Source organism: Canis lupus, chromosome 15, assembly GCF_011100685.1.
Source record: "Canis lupus familiaris isolate Mischka breed German Shepherd chromosome 15, alternate assembly UU_Cfam_GSD_1.0, whole genome shotgun sequence".
NCBI lineage: Eukaryota > Metazoa > Chordata > Mammalia > Carnivora > Canidae > Canis > Canis lupus.
In genome coordinates, this window is record NC_049236.1 from 8,850,721 (window position 1) to 8,864,540 (window position 13,820).

Consider the following 13,820-nt stretch of genomic DNA (forward strand, 5'->3'; position numbering starts at 1 on the left):
TATTGTTTAGGGATACAAATATGCATCGAAAGTCTAGAAGGGTTCCTGGCTGGCTCAGTTGGGAGAGATGCAACTCTTCACCTTGGGGTCATGAGTATGCCCACATTAGGCATAAAGCTTACTAAATAAGTAAATAAATAAGTAAGTAAATAAATAAATAAAATTCTTTACAAAAAAAGTCTAGAAGAAAAAAAAAAGTCTAGAAGCATTCATAGGGTAACCTATGGAATGAGAGAAGATATTTGCAAATGACATATCTGATAAAGGGTTAGTACCCAAAATATATAAAGAACTTATAAAACTCAACACCCCCAAAACAAGTAATCCAATTAAAAAAGGGACAGAAGACATGAATAGACGTTTTTCCAAAGAAGACATACAGATGTCCAACAAGACACACAAAAGGATGCTCAACATCACTTATCATTGGGGAAATACAAATGAAAACTACAATGAGATATCACCTGACACCTGTCATAATGGCTAAAATCAAAAGCACAAGAAACAACAGGTGTTGGTGAGGATGTGGAGAGAGGGGAACCCTCTTACACTGTTGGTGGGAATGCAAACTGGTGCAGCAACTCTGGAAAACAGTATGGAGGAGGTTCCTCAGAGTTAAAAATAGAACTACCCCATGATCCACCAAAGGCACTATCAAGTATTTACCCAAAGAATACAAAAATATTAATTCAAAGGGATACTTGCATCCTAAAATTTATAGCAGCATTATCTATAATAGCCGAATTGTGGAAAGAGCCCAAATGTCCACCAACTAAGGAAGTATGAAAAAATGTGGTATACATATACAATGAAATATTACTCAGCCATCAAAAGAATTAAATCTTGCCATCTGTAACAACGTGGATAGAGCTAGAGAGTATTATGGTAAGAGAAATAAGTCAGTCAGAGAAAGACTCATGTGTGGAATTTAAGAAACAAAGCAAATGAACTAGGGAAAAAAGAAGAGAAAGAGATGCATATCAAGAAACAGACTTAACTATGAGGAACAAACTGATGGTTACCAGAGAGGAGGTGGGTGGAAGGATGGCTGAAACAGATGAGGAGGATTAAAGAGTACACTTGTTATGACGAGCACGGGGTGATGTATGGAAGTGTTGAATCACTAAATTGTGCACCTGAAACTAATATTATACTGTATGTTAATTAACTTGAATTTAAATAAAAAATTTTTAAAAGATTTTATTTATTTATTCATGAGACACAGAGAGAGAGAGGCAGAGACACAGGCAGAGGGAGAAGCAGGCTCCATGCAGGGAGCCCAATGTGGGACTTGATCCCGGGTCTCCAGGATCATGCCCTGAGTCAGAGGCAGGCACTCAAACCGCTGAGCCACCCAGGCATCCCTAAATAAAAATTTTTAAAAAGCATACATAGGAATGAAAAACACCAAATTCATGATAGTGAATACTTCTGGATTCTAAAGGAGGGGAAAAAGGCTTAGGCAACTGTAGACAAATACATAGGGGCTTTAATTTTATTGGTAATGTGTCATTTCTTCAGTGGGTTGTGGTAATATAGTCAGTATTCATTATATTACTTTCTATAATTCTTTGTATATCTGAAATTTTTCATTAAAAATGAGATAAGAGGTGCCTGGGTGGGGAAGTTGGTTAAGCATCTGACTCTTGGTTTTGGCTCAGGTTGTGATCTCAGGGTCTTGAGATTGAGCCCCAAGTCTAGCTCTGTGCTCACCATGGAGTCTGCTTAGGACTCCCCCTTTCCCTCTGCCCCTCCACTGTGCACACAACTCTCTCTCTCAAATAAATACATCTTAAAAAAAAAAAAAAAAAAAGATGGACACCTGGGAGGCTCAGTGGTTCGGCACCCGCCTTCGGCCCAGGGTGAGATCCTGGAGTTCCAGGATTGAGTCCCACATTGGGCTCCCTGCATGGAGCCTGCTTCTCCCTCTGCCTGTCTCTGCCTCTCTTTATGTGTCTCTCATGAATAAATAAATAAAATCTTAAAAAAAAAAAAAAGAAATATATAGGGGCATCTGGCCGGCTCACTCAGTAGAGCATAAGACTCTTGTGTTTAAACTCACAACCCCAAGATCAAGATTTCTTTAAGTAATATTTACACTTAGTGTGAGCCTTGAACTCAAAACCTAGAGATCAAGAGCTGCATGCTCCGCTCACTGAGCCAGCCAAGTACCCCAAAAATAAAATCTTAAAAAAAGAAATATATAGTTCAGTGCCCAAATGAACATTTGTGATAAGTCCTTACCTTACTCCCTTGTACAGATTTACCACTGAACAACAGCTGAAACTTGAGCTACCCTCTCCATGCTGCCTTTGCTTTAAGGCCAAAAATGTGAGTTGAGGGCAGATTGTAAAGGACCTTTAATACTTGCACCTTCGCCTGAGAGTAAGGAGAAGCTGTTAAGTTTTCAGCTGGGGAGGGGCGTGGTCAGATTTATGTTTAAGGATACTGACTCTGACTACAATAGAGAACAATTGAATGAGGATTGAGAATAGAAGCAAGAAGATAAACCAGGGCACTGGCAATAGTGCAGAGGAGAGTAAATGGGGTCTACACCAAGCCTGTGGTAGTGCAGATAGTGGGAAAGGGAAAGATAGAAGAGCTAAGAAGGAAATAGCAGCAACAAGACTTGAGAGTGATTGGGTGTATGGTAAGAAGGAAGACTCAAGGATGACTCATCTGAACTTCCTTGCGAATGCTCTTTGTACATTTAAAGTATTTGGCACTTAGTATAAACAGTATGCTATGTCATTTTGCTTTTTGTATTTATCTTTTGTCTTCTCAGTAGACTGGCAGCTTGTTGAGGGCAAGAACTGTCTTTTCTTTGGCTCCTCCATACCACCCGGTCCCATGCCTTGTGCCAGAGCTTACCAGAAACTGGTAGGAGCTGAGAGGTGCTGAGTATGATGGTCTGAAGCTAGGAGTAATAATATTCTGATGCTCTGGGAAAGGGTGCTGAGGAAAGGTGAATCTTGCAGCTGGCTGGCTAGGGCAAGCCTTTGAAGAACCAGAAGAAGAAGGATCTGGAGCAAGAGATGAGTTGAAAGCTAGTATTCTCTCTCTCTTTTTAAAGTAAGCTTTGCACCCAATGTGGGGCTTGAACTTACAACCCTGATATCAAGAGCCACATGATCTATGGGTTGAGCCAGCCAGGCATCCCAACAATCCTGATCCTTAATAGTGAATGGGAAGTGCTTCTAATTCTAAATGGTGGTTTGTTGCTTTGATTTAGTTGGTTCCAATCTATCATAACACCATACAGAGCTTCCTGAAAGCTGGGCCACTAAAATCATACTACAAACAAATAATAACATTTTATTCATTTATTCAGTACCTTATTCAAAATAATTTTTTGTTGAGCACCTGTTATCTTACACACTCTGTTCCAAGTGCTGAATTATGAAACTTATGATCTACTGGAGAGACAATGATGAAGTACTTACAAGTACAATAAATGATATAAACGAGAAATATAGAGTATTATAAGATCACATAATAGGAATGTCTAAACTTATCTTTGGGTTGGGGAAGGCTTCCTTCAAAAGTAATGTTTAAGTTGAAATCAGAAGGATGAGCGGGAGTTAGGAAGATGAAGAGCTGGGGAGGTGAGTGGGAAGAGACACTGTGAATGGCATTGGCATGTGGGAAGGCCAGAGGCTTTAAGGAGCCCAATTTTGTTCAGAGAACTAAAAGGTTCAATTTCTAATAACTGGAGTACTGAGCACGGGACATGAGACAAAACTGAATGACTGCTGGGAGTCAGCTCATTTAAGACTTTATGATTGTGTTAGAGTATTCACAGATCCTCTCCCTGGGACTGGCTTTGTTCTGGGTACTAGAGATATATACAGAATTGAATCAGACTTTAAGTACCTTAATCCCAGGACTTAAATAGCACATCAGGTGGGGGTAGAGACACTTTGACAATGGAAATGCGGCATGATAAATATGATGGTAGAAGTAAGAAGAGATTTTCATGAGAATTCATAGGAGAGGTACTTAAGGAGTAAAAATAATTTCCTCATATCTCCTTTTATTTCCTATTGCTTCCAAACTCATATTAGATCAGTCAATTGTAGGACTAAGTTTAGATTAATGTCATTTTTAGGCATGCAGAAAAATTGTTTAGCCACTTAGGCAACCAAGCAATTGCTAGTACGATTCTTGCTTATGACTTCTTTATTTTTTTCTTTTTAAAAGATTTTATTTATTTATTCTTAAGAGACACAGGCTCCATGCAGGGAGCCCGATGTGGGACTCGATCCCAGGTCTCCAGGATCTGGCCCTGGGCTGAAGGCAACGCTAAACCGCTGAGCCACCCGGGCTGCCCTTGCTTATGACTTCTATATTATATTTTCCTTTTCACAAATTCTCACTCATTCTTTAAGATTTGGGTAAACCCGCCTCTCTCATTTTACACGAGGTAGAATTGGAAATCTGTTTTTTTCTTTTTCTTCCTGTATCCCCTATAGACTTTTTCTCCCCACTAGATTTATTTTTTTTAAGATTTTATTTATTTATTTGAGAGAGAAAGAGAGAGAAAGAGAGAGCATGAACCAGGGAAGGAGCAGAGGAAGAAGCAGACGCCCACTCAGCAGAGGTTCAATCCCAGAATCTTGAGACCATGACCAAGCCAAAGGTAGATGCTTAACTGACTGAACCACCCAGATGCCCCCTCCCCACTAGATTTCTGAAACATAGAGCTTTTGTCTTGTTCATGGTTCAATCAGTCATTCAACAAATATTTATCAAACATCTGCTATGGGCTGATCATCAGGATAAGTGCCACAGATTCATTGGTAACCTGGATAAGAATCCGTCCTTGCTGTTGCAGAGCTATAGTGGAGTAGAGAAGGCAGACAAGTAAGTAGGCCACAACAGTAAGTATGCCAAATGCTATGATAAGGAAAGAGTAAAGTGCCATGGGGAACCCAGAGCAGGGATATCTACCTTACTAGAGGTATAATGGAAGGCTTTCAGAAGGAAGTAATTTAAGCTAATAACTGGAGGAAAAGCATGAATTTGCCAGGCAAAGTGGCAGCCAGGGAGCCTCAGCTGAGACAGAGCACAACACATTTAAGAAACTGAAAGAAAAGAAAAAAAAGTTTACAGGACGGTAGAGCTAGTAGAGAGGGGAGGGGCAGGGGTCAGGTAAAGAAAGAAGGGAACAATTAGAGATAGGTGTCTAACATGGTGGTATACAGCTAGAAAACGCCATGTAAATACCCGTTGGATAAATGAATGAGCCATTCCAAAACCTGAGAAAGTGAGACTTTAGGGAAAGCCAAGTTTGCGTGTGATTTTGTTCCCTTGTTCCTCTGGGAGGCATTGTAGTGAGTTGGTTAAGAGCCTGGTCTCAGGCACCAGCTGCTTAGATTTGAACCCTGGCTTTCACAATTAATAGCTGAGGTCACCCTAGACAAATTACATAACCTCTTTTGTGTCATTTACCTTATCTGTTAAGTTAGAGAAGATAATAGTACTTCTTAGGATTGTTGTCAAGATTAAACGAGTTAATACTTGTAAAGCATTGGAACAGAGCCTAGAACTAAGCACTGTGTAAGTGTTTGCTATTATTCATCCATTCATCAAAACATTTATTGCAGGCTAAGTACTGTGCTAGATGTGGTGAAAATAGGATGTGGCTCCAGCCATGAAGGAAGATCATAAAATCTGGTGAGGAAGAAAATTCATAAATAAGTAATTAAAACACCATCAAGTGAGGTGGTGGGTAAGTGCTGCAGAAGTGAAGAAGAGGGAGTGACCCATTCTTTCCAAAGAAGCCAAGGGAAGCCTCAGAGGGTAGGATGCGTCTAAGTTGGGTGACACAAAATGAACAGATGGCCAGCAAAGAAAGGCAATAGGATGTATCAGGCCAAGGAAGCCCCGTGTCGCAAAGCCTGAAGCCTGTTTGGCGAATGGCAAGGAGCACTTGAGCATCTATTTTGGTCTGTGCTAGGCACTAAGTTATCTCCTTTATTTTTCATAAAAACTTTTCCTTGTGTGCCTATTCCGCTTAATAATATTCCTATAGTCCTCACTGTTGCAGTGACTTTATATGTATTAACTACCTGTACTTAGGATGAGGTCAGGGTCGGGAGCCCTGCAACACTGGAGGGGCGGGGCCGCGACGCAGACTCCCCCCTTCACCACTCTTCTTAATCTGCCCCTCCCACCCCCACCCACTAGCTGTTTTGAGCTGCTGTGGGCATAGAAGCTAGATATCCAAACTTGTTGGAACTGCATGTGAACTGAGAGTTGACACTCACACTTGGGAGCGAGTGCAAGCATGCACTCTACAGCCTACGTAGTCTGCACTAGACTGAGCACGGGTGGGTGACAATGATTCCCTCCCCTTTCTGAATCTCGCACTTGCTGTAGCCAGCCAAGGGGGGTGGGGGGTGGGCGGAGAGGTGGGTGTTTATTGAATTACACAGGATGTCTCAGGCCACATGTGTGTCTCTGGGGGTCCATCTTAAACGTGGATCCTCCAATCAGCAAGTTGCTCTTCTCTGGAAACAAAAAAGGTTTAAAATACTCCCTTTACTGTAGGGGAGGACAAAAGTGGGCAGAAAATGCAACACAGACAAGACATGTGACAAAGAGTCAGGATTATCTAGAGTTAGGCAGAGCCAAATTAATTCACATAGAGATACGTGGGTTTCAGGATACAAGGAGGAATTAGAAGGGAGAGGTTTGCAGACTTCCTGGAGGAAGCAAACTTCCTCAAAAATATGACTGATTAAGACGTACTTACAGTGAACCCTTAGCAAATGCAACCATTAGATTAAAGGTCCCCGACAAAAGAATCAGCAGAACTTGGGAAGTGTAAGAAAGAAAGTCCAAATCGGACCTGAGGAACTCACATTAGTTAAAAGCTTTCCCTAATTTTTTTTTTTTTTATGTTGAAGGAATTAGAAGTCTAAACCAGAAACTATTAAACCACCTTTGAAGATCAATACGGATTTATGTGTAAGTCAATGGGCAGTGAACTGTATGCTCTCATTTCAGAGCACGGGTTAAATCTTTCTCAGTGAACCCTTATGTGACCTTCAAAAAGTCTCCAGTTTAAAAACAAATCCCTCTATTGTATGACCTATAGATAGCAATCTGCATGGTTACACCTGACTTGACATGCAGTCAAAATTCTGGTTCCCAGAGTGGGCAAAAAGAGAAGAAGACCTCTTTTTAGTCTGAGTGTAATATATTGAACACAAACTTGCTGACAACTCTGAGGATGTTTGGAGTTCTTACTTTGTGAAACTGCTTGAAAGCTAGATTCTGGATAGGTGAATTTATAGCAACATTATGTCCCAGATTTTTGAGGACAGCCCAGATTTCAAATATCCTATCTCACTGTAACTGTAAGTATACTTATAAACTTGTGCACTCGTGTATCCTAATTTGGATAGAGAGGAAAATATGGGCACAATATAAGTGATACTTTCTGGGACTTTATGATAAGCATAGATACCAGAAGGACAACATTATGCTTGGGTTTAGGAGGGATAACAGTGCTAGGAGTATTCCTAAGAGTATTCCCTGGTAGCAGGATGAAAAAAAGCTATTTGGATGTGAAAGAGGCTGGAAGAAACTCCTGCAAAATTGAAGATGTTATATACGTCATTTGGAGATAATAGAGAAGTCCAAGTGAGAGAAATTTGGTGACAAAATAGTTTCCTCCTAGTGAAGGTCAGTTGTGTCCCCATCCAAGAGGAAAGGGCTAAAAGTCTGAAAAGGCTAGAAAGACAGAGAGAGAGAGAGAGACAGAGAGACAGAGAGAGAGACAGAGAGAGCTATACAAAGGCTGAGAGGAGAGGGAGAGAGAAAGAGAAGAGAGAGAAACAAACTAGCATTAAAAGAGTTTAGAGAAAATCTTAAAAGAGACTCAAGAAGGTAAGAGAGAAGGTGGGATGGTGGGAAGGAAGAAAGGCTAGGGAGAGCCAGAGGAGAAGAGTGAGGATGGGGTGGGGTGGGGGGAGCTAAGGCAAGCAAGCTGGCATGGGCGAGAGAGACAAAGGGGAAGCCTGAAGTTTCTCTCAAGATTGTGAAAGTCTGGGGGAGAGTTGGAAGAGCTTTCAGGCTCAGAAAGGACTCTGGAACTGGACCAAAGGCTGTCCAAACAAGAAAAACTCAGAGCTGTAATTACCATCTGCTAGAACTCCAGGGATCCCCTAGAGAGTCTCACCCTCCCCAAAGCTGTAAATGATCTTGGGTTGGAGGTCCCTGGGTGGCTCAGCTGTTTGGGGCCTGCCTTGGGCCCAGAGTGTGATCCTGGAGACCCGGGATCGAGTCCCACATCAGGCTCCCTGCATGGGGCCTGCTTTTCCCTCTGCCTGTGTCTCTGCCTCTCTCTGCCTCTCTCTCTCTGTGTGTCTCTCATAAGTAAATAAATAAAATATTTTTTAAAAATGATCTTGGCTCATATTCTCCAGGGAATTTTGGAGATCCAGCCAGATGTTTTGTTGATGTTGTCTAACCTTAAGGAACTCTGTCTCTAAAACATTGTGCACTTGCAAGGTGGGGGTACTTACTGTGTTTAAAAGGTGTGTTTCTTAGGTTCTCGGGAAACATCAAAGTAAGTAAAGTGTGGAAGTCCCCCACCTCTCCCCAAATCTGGGACTTCTGTGCTACCAGCCAGTTTTTGCTTTTGAAGGAAAATACGTTTGTACATAGTATAGCCTTTGCTCCAAGATTCTGAGAAAACTGCCAGTTTTAAAGTTTGGGAATGGGGATCCCTGGGTGGTGCAGTGGTTTAGTGCCTGCCTTTGGCCCAGGGCGCGATCCTGGAGACCCGGGATTGAATCCCACATCGGGCTCCCGGTGCATGGAGCCTGCTTCTCCCTCTGCCTATGTCTCTGCCTCTCTCTCTCTGTGTGACTATCATAAATAAATAAAAATAAAAATAAATAAATAAAATTTGAGAATGTTTAGTTGGTTTTCCTTCCCACATAATAATAATGCAAGTGGAATTTAGGACAAACCCTTTAAAAATCCATTTGACAATACATATTAATTTAAAAACTTTAAAATTTTCACACTACTCAATGTAGAAATTCCACATTTGAGAATTTTTCTCCTAGGAAATAACCTTATAGTGCTTTAGACATTTATGCAAAAGCCATAATTTATAATAGCAAAAAAAAAAAAAATCACTTAAATGCCTAACAATAAGGGACTGGTTAAGAAAATTCCGGTACCTTCTCTTATGTAATATTTTGGTGCTGCTGAAACTATATGTACAAAATTCTTAGTGATGAGGAGAAATATGATAGAGCATCAAGTGAAAAAGCATATACAAAGTGTGATCTAAACTATGAAAAAATGCATTTTTAAAAAAGGACTGGAAGGAAATATGCTAAAAAGTTGCTTAGATTAGGGATCATGAGATAGTGGGGTTATGGTCTATTCTTATTTTTCTTCTTGTGTCTTCTTCTAATATTTTCCAGATTTTGCAAAGGGCATGTAATACTATTATGATCAGAAAAAAAGATAAAAGTTTTGTTTTAGAAGTCTAAGAAACCAAGGAACTAAATGTTTGCAAAAATAAAAACCATTTAGTCAAAGTAATTTTAAAAAAGTAATCTTACAAAAACAATTTTACAGTTGTTAAAAGGAATGACATAAAACTTTTATTTTTATTTTATTTAATTTTTAAAGTTATTTTTAAAAATTGTAATAGTACTGTTTACCAATGGGGAGATGCAGTTTACTTATGCCAGCAGCCATAGGGGCCAGGGGGAATAGATAGCAATCTGTATGGGATGGACTACTTAGGCAAAAATAATAACCTCAAAAACAAAGGACAGTGGTGAGCTTCACTACACTTCCCCCATGATCCCAGCATGTGATAATGCCAGGCAATGGCCCCTGGCTGGTGGTGGAACCTAATGTATGGAAGAAAAAGCCACAAGCCACAAAAATTTGTAAAGAACCCATTCCCCACATTACACACACACTCAGATACATAATTATAGGGTGATCAATATACTTAATTGAGGAAGGAAGGATAGGAATTCTGCTGTAGAGGGAAGATAGGTAGGGAAAGGGAGAGCTCCTAACCACTGTCGATAGGGTAGGGAGCGTTCACTCCCCAGAAAAGAAAGGAGTTCGTCTCCTCTAGGCACAAACTGTTGGACCTAGCCCACCTCCTACCCATCCAGGACAGGCCTAGGGCTATTGCCCTAATAATGGGAGGGCAGAAACCAAAAACAATAGCCAAGAGGGAGGTAATATGAATTGATGATTATTCAAAATTACTTTCCATGGCTTCCACCTCTCACCAAGAGCAAGATCAGAAAGGAAACAGGAATGTCACAATCAGAGCTCCCTTTCTGGCAGGAGTGGACCATGTTTAACCCGTCTCCTGGACATTATTTGGAAGTAGGCCAGAGTTTCACGACCCTCCTTTCCCTCTGCATCCCCTTAGAAGGAGATGTTTATATAAAGTCAAGGGCAGATAACACAAAATTATTTTAGCTCTTACTAGGGTTTAATTTTCTAAAAAGTTATAATTATTGTATTGAAGACCAATCTATAACTACACCTCAACCATGACCAGACAATTCTAGGGGGAGAATGCAATAATAGTCTTGAGGCCCTAATACTGTGGCTCCCTTAACATCTATGTGTAACACAAATCAGCCCTTCCTTCTGGGATAAGGAAGGATACATGCACAGCAAGGGTTACAGAAAATAGATCAGGACCCACTCCATCCCTGCGTGTGTCACTCAGCCTTTACTGGTCTTCTGCTTAGGTCCTAAGAGGCAGTATCCAAGGAGAGGTGGGAAGAGGAGCTGCTAATGAAGTCAGACACAGCAGGAAGGCACCTAGCAAGGCAGTCCTGTAGGAAGATGCTTAGGCATGACACTGCCTTTCATGCACAAAAAATTATGTTCTCTCCACATCTTAATCCCAACAAAGGAACTCATCAGAAAAATTCTTCCCTGGATCTCCTAAAAGAACAAGGGGGAAAAAAACCCAAGAAAAATAAAAACTTAAAAGAAGCCAAGGAAAGGGAAACTTCAGGCTTCAGGAGCAGGAGCATCAAGAAAGATTGAACTGGTCACTGTGAAAGCAGAGTGGCAGGCAGCACCTGGGTGGGTGAACTGCACCAGACAGGCAGTGGATCAGGGAACAGTGGGAACATGGGGCCAAGCCAGACAGATGAGGCTGGGCCCCTTGCAGGGGCACAGAATGAGATCAGAAAACATTTCAAATAGAGCAGCCCCGTTCCCTCTCACTTTGGGGGCACGCACCCTTCTACACTTCATAAACCCTAGATCAGAGAGTAAACGGGAGTGTAGGTTTAATATGTAGTTCACATTTCCCATCCTTGACTGTCCCAATCCAACAACGTCCAACAACAAAAGGACAGCTCTTTGTTAAGACTATCCCAAAGGGAAATATCAGAAAGGGAGACGAACATGAGAGACTCCTAACTCTGGGAAACAAACAAGGGGTGGTAGAAAGGGAGGTAGGCAGGGGGTGGGAGTGACTGGGTGACAGGCACTGAGCGGGGCACTTGATGGGATGAGCACTGGGTGTTATTCTATATGTTGGCAAATTGAACTCCAATAAAATATATATATATATATATATATAGACTATCCCAAAGGGACTGAATGGAAGGGGCTGCCCCCCTCAGAGTGGCCAGAGGTGATGACAGTCTAGATGTTTAGCATCACAGAGCTTTGACTGCCCAACCCAAGGAATGGGAGCAGTTGATAGGGGACTGCAGTCCAATGACAGCCCGGCCGGGTCTTGCTCCTTGGCTCCTAATACTAATTCATTCACATTGCGGGAAGCTGGAAGAGGCCCCTCTGGGCTCAGCTTTCAGATCAGTCTCCTGCAAAGCCATTAGGCTCTCCTGTAGATCAGGTCTGCCCCTGACACGGGGGGCATGTAGTGAGTGGCCTGGCATAATGACCAAGTCAGATACGTGGACTGGCAAGGAAACTAGTAACTCAGAGTAGGGAAGTGACTGCCCCACCAAACTTTGTTCCAGCATAATATATCTAGATATGAATCTTGCAGTTTAAGAGATTCCTGCAGAGTTGCAGAGGCCCCTGCTACTTCCTCAAGGGATCATAAATAAATCCTCAATCTGCTTCGATAACCAAGTTGTCCATTTACCGGGTGGGGTGTAAGACTTTTCTGTTTAGCAAAAGGTTAGCCCCTGTCCCTAAGTCCATTCACTGCAAATGCTGGACCTTTGGGAAACTGGAAGCTTTGACCTTTTTTTCTTGGTGGAGCCAAGATCACAGAGCTTCCCCTACCAGATTCCGTTGTAATTCTTTTTCTTGGTCTTCCCCAATTGTAACTGTTAATATCCAGATCTCATACCTGACTTTCATTTGTCTTGGAGAAGTCCAAATCAGAGGCTCAGAGATCAAAGGAGCAGTCCCACTGAGGCCCAATGATTAAGGCCTAGCCCTCGGCTATGTCCAAACTGTCAGTTATCCAGAAAGCCCTTGATAACAGGCAGACAGGCTGGGGAACCAGAGGATTCCTGGGCTCACAGCTGCTCACCTGTGCACCGGGGACAGTACAAGGACAGTACGGGGGATCTTGGTACAGAGAACAGCCTGTATGGTATGGTGCACAGGATGCGCAGCTCCTCCGGTTCAGGGTTTCAAAACTGATTCCAGGTAATATAAAAGGATCCTTTTTTTTTGTTTGTTTAAAAAAAGATTTTATTTATTTATTCATGAAAGACACAGAGAGGCAGAGACACAGGCAGAGGGAGAAGCAGGCTGTATGCAGGGAGCCCGATGCAAGACTGGATCCCAGGACCCCAGGATCACACCCTGGGCCCAAGGCAGACACTCAACCACTGAGCCAGCCAAAAGGATCCTAATTCCTAAATAATCCACTTTAGGTTTTTAAAGGCTAAGTTTTACAATGGGAATTGGGACTTTTGCCTGAGCTGGTTTTTTTTTTTTTTTTACTTTTTTCCTTTTTCTACCTAACTTAGAAACCTAACTTCTCCAAACCACAGGGCTAGTCTATGTTATTGTCCTGGTCACCCTCTGACCCTCTCACGTTGTAGCTACTGGAATTCTGGGAGTGAGCATCCTAGCTGCTGCTCAGGCCCACGAAGGGAGCAAAATGGGAGACGCCCTCTCCTCCTAGATCTTCCAGGGGCTGAATGCCAAGATCCTTCACAGCACGTTTCTGAGAACTCCAGGTAGAAGTAGCCACACCTGACTGCCCTGTGCACCTCAAAGCAGAAGCCCAAACAAGAATCCTCTGTTAGGATTGTATATCTCCTAAGCAATGGCCTCCAGATTGTTTCTATCCAGCTTCACCAACGGAATTGCCTCCATTTTAGTTGGCAAACCACCGTGGAGAGCGCTCGTAGTCCTCACAGCAGCATGGGCATCTGGCCCCCAGGGCCCACCCAGAACTAGAGGCTGTCAGGGCCGTGTCCCGTGGGAGGGGGGACGATGCAGTGCCAGGCAGAGCCGCAGCAGCCACCAGCATATCGGCCCCAAACCCCAAGTCTTTCAGTTTCTTCAGGTGACTCCCGGGGTCTGGGACTTTGAACTCTGGCCAGCCATGGACTCCTCACCAAAAGGGCCCTGCGAGTCAGCCAGCTGCCCCCTATGACTTTTACTTTTTAAAAATAATTATTTTTAATTTTTATTTCATTAAAAATAAAAAAAATAAAACTTAACCTTTGAAAACAGAAGTGGTCATGAAGAAATGCTTATGATTTAAGGTTAAATGCAAAGGGGCCAAAATAACTAAGATTACTGTTTAGTCCAACATTGTAAGCAACTGTGCTCAGCTCACAATGTACAGTAGGCACCTGGTA

The 13,820-nt window shown here is 42.3% G+C and overlaps 1 pseudogene; it reads right to left on the bottom strand.

Annotated features, from left to right (window-relative positions):
- Positions 1-13,052: 13,052 nt before the first annotated feature.
- LOC100855773 lies at positions 13,053-13,541 on the bottom strand (annotated as a pseudogene).
- Between the last annotated feature and the right edge of the window lie 279 nt (positions 13,542-13,820).